The sequence below is a fragment of the Taudactylus pleione genome, unplaced genomic scaffold (assembly GCF_031769625.1).
Source record: "Taudactylus pleione unplaced genomic scaffold, aTauple2 ptg000329l, whole genome shotgun sequence".
Lineage (NCBI taxonomy): Eukaryota > Metazoa > Chordata > Amphibia > Anura > Myobatrachidae > Taudactylus > Taudactylus pleione.
The window spans coordinates 12,490,466-12,499,344 of record NW_028284730.1 but is presented as its reverse complement, the minus strand read 5'-3'; positions in this window follow the sequence as shown (position 1 = coordinate 12,499,344).

Below are 8,879 nucleotides of genomic sequence, written 5' to 3'. Positions count from 1 at the left end.
TTGCACACGCTGACACTAATAAAGATGTAATACTACCAGTGTAGGTTGCACACGCTGACACTAATAAAGATGTAATACTTCCAGTGTAGGATGCACACGCTGACACTAATAAAGATGTAATACTTCCAGTGTAGGATGCACACGCTGACACTAATAAAGATGTAATACTACCAGTGTAGGTTGCACACGTTGACAATAATAAAGATGTAATACTTCCAGTGTAGGATGCACACGCTGACACTAATAAAGATGTAATACTTCCAGTGTAGGTTGTACACGCTGACAATAATAAAGATGTAATACTTCCAGTGTAGGTTGTACACGTTGACAATAATAAAGATGTAATACTACCAGTGTAGGTTGCACACGCTGACAATAATAAAGATGTAATACTTCCAGTGTAGGTTGCACACGCTGACAATAATAAAGATGTAATACTTCCAGTGTAGGTTGTACACGCTGACAATAATAAAGATGTAATACTTCCAGTGTAGGTTGCACACGTTGACAATAATAAAGATGTAATACTTCCAGTGTAGGTTGCACACGCTGACACTAATAAAGATGTAATACTTCCAGTGTAGGTTGCACACGTTGACAATAATAAAGATGTAATACTTCCAGTGTAGGTTGCACACGCTGACACTAATAAAGATGTAATACTACCAGTGTAGGATGCACACGCTGACACTAATAAAGATGTAATACTACCAGTGTAGGATGCACACGCTGACACTAATAAAGATGTAATACTTCCAGTGTAGGATGCACACGCTGACACTAATAAAGATGTAATACTTCCAGTGTAGGTTGTACACGCTGACAATAATAAAGATGTAATACTTCCAGTGTAGGATGCACACGCTGACACTAATAAAGATGTAATACTACCAGTGTAGGTTGCACACGCTGACAATAATAAAGATGTAATACTACCAGTGTAGGTTGCACACGCTGACAATAATAAAGATGTAATACTTCCAGTGTAGGTTGCACACGCTGACACTAATAAAGATGTAATACTACCAGTGTAGGTTGCACACGCTGACAATAACAAAGATGTAATACTTCCAGTGTAGGATGCACACGCTGACACTAATAAAGATGTAATACTTCCAGTGTAGGATGCACACGCTGACACTAATAAAGATGTAATACTACCAGTGTAGGTTGCACACGCTGACACTAATAAAGATGTAATACTACCAGTGTAGGTTGCACACGCTGACACTAATAAAGATGTAATACTTCCAGTGTAGGTTGCACAAGCTGACACTAATAAAGATGTAATACTTCCAGTGTAGGATGCACACGCTGACAATAATAAAGATGTAATACTTCCAGTGTAGGTTGTACACGTTGACAATAATAAAGATGTAATACTTCCAGTGTAGGTTGCACACGCTGACACTAATAAAGATGTAATACTACCAGTGTAGGATGCACACGCTGACAATAATAAAGATGTAATACTTCCAGTGTAGGATGCACACGCTGACACTAATAAAGATGTAATACTACCAGTGTAGGTTGCACACGCTGACAATAATAAAGATGTAATACTTCCAGTGTAGGTTGCACACGCTGACAATAATAAAGATGTAATACTTCCAGTGTAGGTTGCACACGCTGACAATAATAAAGATGTAATACTTCCAGTGTAGGTTGCACACGTTGACAATAATAAAGATGTAATACTTCCAGTGTAGGTTGCACACGCTGACACTAATAAAGATGTAATACTACCAGTGTAGGATGCACACGCTGACAATAATAAAGATGTAATACTTCCAGTGTAGGATGCACACGCTGACACTAATAAAGATGTAATACTTCCAGTGTAGGATGCACACGCTGACACTAATAAAAATTTAATACTACCAGTGTAGGATGCACACGCTGACACTAATAAAGATGTAATACTACCAGTGTAGGATGCACACGCTGACACTAATAAAGATGTAATACTTCCAGTGTAGGATGCACACGCTGACACTAATAAAGATGTAATACTACCAGTGTAGGTTGCACACGCTGACAATAATAAAGATGTAATACTACCAGTGTAGGTTGCACACGCTAACACTAATAAAGATGTAATACTACCAGTGTAGGTTGCACACGCTGACACTAATAAAGATGTAATACTACCAGTGTAGGTTGCACACGCTGACACTAATAAAGATGTAATACTTCCAGTGTAGGTTGCACACGCTGACACTAATAAAGATGTAATACTTCCAGTGTAGGATGCACACGCTGACACTAATAAAGATGTAATACTACCAGTGTAGGTTGCACACGTTGACAATAATAAAGATGTAATACTTCCAGTGTAGGATGCACACGCTGACACTAATAAAGATGTAATACTTCCAGTGTAGGTTGTACACGCTGACAATAATAAAGATGTAATACTTCCAGTGTAGGTTGTACACGTTGACAATAATAAAGATGTAATACTACCAGTGTAGGTTGCACACGCTGACACTAATAAAGATGTAATACTTCCAGTGTAGGTTGCACACGCTGACACTAATAAAGATGTAATACTTCCAGTGTAGGATGCACACGCTGACACTAATAAAGATGTAATACTACCAGTGTAGGTTGCACACGTTGACAATAATAAAGATGTAATACTTCCAGTGTAGGTTGCACACGCTGACACTAATAAAGATGTAATACTTCCAGTGTAGGTTGTACACGCTGACAATAATAAAGATGTAATACTTCCAGTGTAGGTTGCACACGCTGACAATAATAAAGATGTAATACTTCCAGTGTAGGTTGTACACGCTGACAATAATAAAGATGTAATACTTCCAGTGTAGGTTGCACACGTTGACAATAATAAAGATGTAATACTTCCAGTGTAGGTTGCACACGCTGACACTAATAAAGATGTAATACTACCAGTGTAGGATGCACACGCTGACACTAATAAAGATGTAATACTTCCAGTGTAGGATGCACACGCTGACACTAATAAAGATGTAATACTTCCAGTGTAGGATGCACACGCTGACACTAATAAAAATTTAATACTACCAGTGTAGGATGCACACGCTGACACTAATAAAGATGTAATACTACCAGTGTAGGATGCACACGCTGACACTAATAAAGATGTAATACTTCCAGTGTAGGATGCACACGCTGACACTAATAAAGATGTAATACTACCAGTGTAGGTTGCACACGCTGACAATAATAAAGAAGTAATACTACCAGTGTAGGTTGCACACGCTGACACTAATAAAGATGTAATACTACCAGTGTAGGTTGCACACGCTGACACTAATAAAGATGTAATACTACCAGTGTAGGTTGCACACGCTGACACTAATAAAGATGTAATACTTCCAGTGTAGGTTGCACACGCTGACACTAATAAAGATGTAATACTTCCAGTGTAGGATGCACACGCTGACACTAATAAAGATGTAATACTACCAGTGTAGGTTGCACACGTTGACAATAATAAAGATGTAATACTTCCAGTGTAGGATGCACACGCTGACACTAATAAAGATGTAATACTTCCAGTGTAGGTTGTACACGCTGACAATAATAAAGATGTAATACTTCCAGTGTAGGTTGTACACGTTGACAATAATAAAGATGTAATACTACCAGTGTAGGTTGCACACGCTGACAATAATAAAGATGTAATACTTCCAGTGTAGGTTGCACACGCTGACAATAATAAAGATGTAATACTTCCAGTGTAGGTTGCACACGCTGACAATAATAAAGATGTAATACTTCCAGTGTAGGTTGCACACGTTGACAATAATAAAGATGTAATACTTCCAGTGTAGGTTGCACACGCTGACACTAATAAAGATGTAATACTACCAGTGTAGGATGCACACGCTGACACTAATAAAGATGTAATACTTCCAGTGTAGGATGCACACGCTGACACTAATAAAGATGTAATACTTCCAGTGTAGGTTGCACACGCTGACAATAATAAAGATGTAATACTTCCAGTGTAGGTTGCACACGCTGACAATAATAAAGATGTAATACTACCAGTGTAGGTTGCACACGCTGACAATAATAAAGATGTAATACTTCCAGTGTAGGTTGCACACGCTGACACTAATAAAGATGTAATACTACCAGTGTAGGTTGCACACGCTGACAATAACAAAGATGTAATACTTCCAGTGTAGGTTGCACACGCTGACAATAATAAAGATGTAATACTTCCAGTGTAGGTTGCACACGCTGACACTAATAAAGATGTAATACTACCAGTGTAGGTTGCACACGCTGACACTAATAAAGATGTAATACTACCAGTGTAGGTTGCACACGCTGACAATAACAAAGATGTAATACTTCCAGTGTAGGATGCACACGTTGACAATAATAAAGATGTAATACTTCCAGTGTAGGATGCACACGTTGACAATAATAAAGATGTAATACTTCCAGTGTAGGTTGCACACGCTGACACTAATAAAGATGTAATACTACCAGTGTAGGTTGCACACGCTGACACTAATAAAGATGTAATACTACCAGTGTAGGTTGCACACGCTGACAATAATAAAGATGTAATACTACCAGTGTAGGTTGCACACGCTGACAATAATAAAGATGTAATACTTCCACTGTAGGATGCACACGCTGACACTAATAAAGATGTAATACTTCCAGTGTAGGTTGCACACGCTGACACTAATAAAAATGTAATACTACCAGTGTAGGATGCACACGCTGACACTAATAAAGATGTAATACTACCAGTGTAGGATGCACACGCTGACACTAATAAAGATGTAATACTTCCAGTGTAGAATGCACACGCTGACACTAATAAAGATGTAATACTACCAGTGTAGGTTGCACACGCTGACACTAATAAAGATGTAATACTTCCAGTGTAGGTTGCACACGCTGACACTAATAAAGATGTAATACTTCCAGTGTAGGTTGTACACGTTGACAATAATAAAGATGTAATACTACCAGTGTAGGTTGCACACGCTGACAATAATAAAGATGTAATACTTCCAGTGTAGGTTGCACACGCTGACAATAATAAAGATGTAATACTTCCAGTGTAGGTTGCACACGTTGACAATAATAAAGATGTAATACTTCCAGTGTAGGTTGCACACGCTGACACTAATAAAGATGTAATACTTCCAGTGTAGGTTGCACACGTTGACAATAATAAAGATGTAATACTTCCAGTGTAGGTTGCACACGCTGACACTAATAAAGATGTAATACTACCAGTGTAGGATGCACACGCTGACACTAATAAAGATGTAATACTACCAGTGTAGGATGCACACGCTGACAATAATAAAGATGTAATACTTCCAGTGTAGGTTGCACACGCTGACAATAATAAAGATGTAATACTTCCAGTGTAGGTTGCACACGCTGACAATAATAAAGATGTAATACTTCCAGTGTAGGTTGCACACGTTGACAATAATAAAGATGTAATACTTCCAGTGTAGGTTGCACACGCTGACACTAATAAAGATGTAATACTACCAGTGTAGGATGCACACGCTGACACTAATAAAGATGTAATACTTCCAGTGTAGGATGCACACGCTGACACTAATAAAGATGTAATACTTCCAGTGTAGGATGCACACGCTGACACTAATAAAAATTTAATACTACCAGTGTAGGATGCACACGCTGACACTAATAAAGATGTAATACTACCAGTGTAGGATGCACACGCTGACACTAATAAAGATGTAATACTTCCAGTGTAGGATGCACACGCTGACACTAATAAAGATGTAATACTACCAGTGTAGGTTGCACACGCTGACAATAATAAAGATGTAATACTACCAGTGTAGGTTGCACACGCTGACACTAATAAAGATGTAATACTACCAGTGTAGGTTGCACACGCTGACACTAATAAAGATGTAATACTACCAGTGTAGGTTGCACACGCTGACACTAATAAAGATGTAATACTTCCAGTGTAGGTTGCACACGCTGACACTAATAAAGATGTAATACTTCCAGTGTAGGATGCACACGCTGACACTAATAAAGATGTAATACTACCAGTGTAGGTTGCACACGTTGACAATAATAAAGATGTAATACTTCCAGTGTAGGATGCACACGCTGACACTAATAAAGATGTAATACTTCCAGTGTAGGTTGTACACGCTGACAATAATAAAGATGTAATACTTCCAGTGTAGGTTGTACACGTTGACAATAATAAAGATGTAATACTACCAGTGTAGGTTGCACACGCTGACAATAATAAAGATGTAATACTTCCAGTGTAGGTTGCACACGCTGACAATAATAAAGATGTAATACTTCCAGTGTAGGTTGCACACGCTGACAATAATAAAGATGTAATACTTCCAGTGTAGGTTGCACACGTTGACAATAATAAAGATGTAATACTTCCAGTGTAGGTTGCACACGCTGACACTAATAAAGATGTAATACTACCAGTGTAGGATGCACACGCTGACACTAATAAAGATGTAATACTTCCAGTGTAGGATGCACACGCTGACACTAATAAAGATGTAATACTTCCAGTGTAGGATGCACACGCTGACACTAATAAAAATTTAATACTACCAGTGTAGGATGCACACGCTGACACTAATAAAGATGTAATACTACCAGTGTAGGATGCACACGCTGACACTAATAAAGATGTAATACTTCCAGTGTAGGATGCACACGCTGACACTAATAAAGATGTAATACTACCAGTGTAGGTTGCACACGCTGACACTAATAAAGATGTAATACTACCAGTGTAGGTTGCACACGCTGACACTAATAAAGATGTAATACTTCCAGTGTAGGTTGCACACGCTGACACTAATAAAGATGTAATACTTCCAGTGTAGGATGCACACGCTGACAATAATAAAGATGTAATACTACCAGTGTAGGTTGCACACGTTGACAATAATAAAGATGTAATACTTCCAGTGTAGGATGCACACGCTGACACTAATAAAGATGTAATACTTCCAGTGTAGGTTGTACACGCTGACAATAATAAAGATGTAATACTTCCAGTGTAGGTTGTACACGTTGACAATAATAAAGATGTAATACTACCAGTGTAGGTTGCACACGCTGACAATAATAAAGATGTAATACTTCCAGTGTAGGTTGCACACGCTGACACTAATAAAGATGTAATACTTCCAGTGTAGGTTGTACACGCTGACAATAATAAAGATGTAATACTTCCAGTGTAGGTTGTACACGTTGACAATAATAAAGATGTAATACTTCCAGTGTAGGTTGCACACGCTGACACTAATATAGATGTAATACTACCAGTGTAGGTTGCACACGCTGACACTAATAAAGATGTAATACTACCAGTGTAGGTTGCACACGTTGACAATAATAAAGATGTAATACTTCCAGTGTAGGTTGCACACGCTGACACTAATAAAGATGTAATACTACCAGTGTAGGTTGCACACGCTGACACTAATAAAGATGTAATACTTCCAGTGTAGGTTGCACAAGCTGACACTAATAAAGATGTAATACTTCCAGTGTAGGATGCACACGCTGACAATAATAAAGATGTAATACTTCCAGTGTAGGTTGTACACGTTGACAATAATAAAGATGTAATACTTCCAGTGTAGGTTGCACACGCTGACACTAATAAAGATGTAATACTACCAGTGTAGGATGCACACGCTGACAATAATAAAGATGTAATACTTCCAGTGTAGGATGCACACGCTGACACTAATAAAGATGTAATACTACCAGTGTAGGTTGCACACGCTGACAATAATAAAGATGTAATACTTCCAGTGTAGGTTGCACACGCTGACAATAATAAAGATGTAATACTTCCAGTGTAGGTTGCACACGCTGACAATAATAAAGATGTAATACTTCCAGTGTAGGTTGCACACGTTGACAATAATAAAGATGTAATACTTCCAGTGTAGGTTGCACACGCTGACACTAATAAAGATGTAATACTACCAGTGTAGGATGCACACGCTGACAATAATAAAGATGTAATACTTCCAGTGTAGGATGCACACGCTGACACTAATAAAGATGTAATACTTCCAGTGTAGGATGCACACGCTGACACTAATAAAAATTTAATACTACCAGTGTAGGATGCACACGCTGACACTAATAAAGATGTAATACTACCAGTGTAGGATGCACACGCTGACACTAATAAAGATGTAATACTTCCAGTGTAGGATGCACACGCTGACACTAATAAAGATGTAATACTACCAGTGTAGGTTGCACACGCTGACAATAATAAAGATGTAATACTACCAGTGTAGGTTGCACACGCTAACACTAATAAAGATGTAATACTACCAGTGTAGGTTGCACACGCTGACACTAATAAAGATGTAATACTACCAGTGTAGGTTGCACACGCTGACACTAATAAAGATGTAATACTTCCAGTGTAGGTTGCACACGCTGACACTAATAAAGATGTAATACTTCCAGTGTAGGATGCACACGCTGACACTAATAAAGATGTAATACTACCAGTGTAGGTTGCACACGTTGACAATAATAAAGATGTAATACTTCCAGTGTAGGATGCACACGCTGACACTAATAAAGATGTAATACTTCCAGTGTAGGTTGTACACGCTGACAATAATAAAGATGTAATACTTCCAGTGTAGGTTGTACACGCTGACAATAATAAAGATGTAATACTACCAGTGTAGGTTGCACACGCTGACACTAATAAAGATGTAATACTTCCAGTGTAGGTTGCACACGCTGACACTAATAAAGATGTAATACTTCCAGTGTAGGATGCACACGCTGACACTAATAAAGATGTAATACTACCAGTGTAGGTTGCACACGTTGAC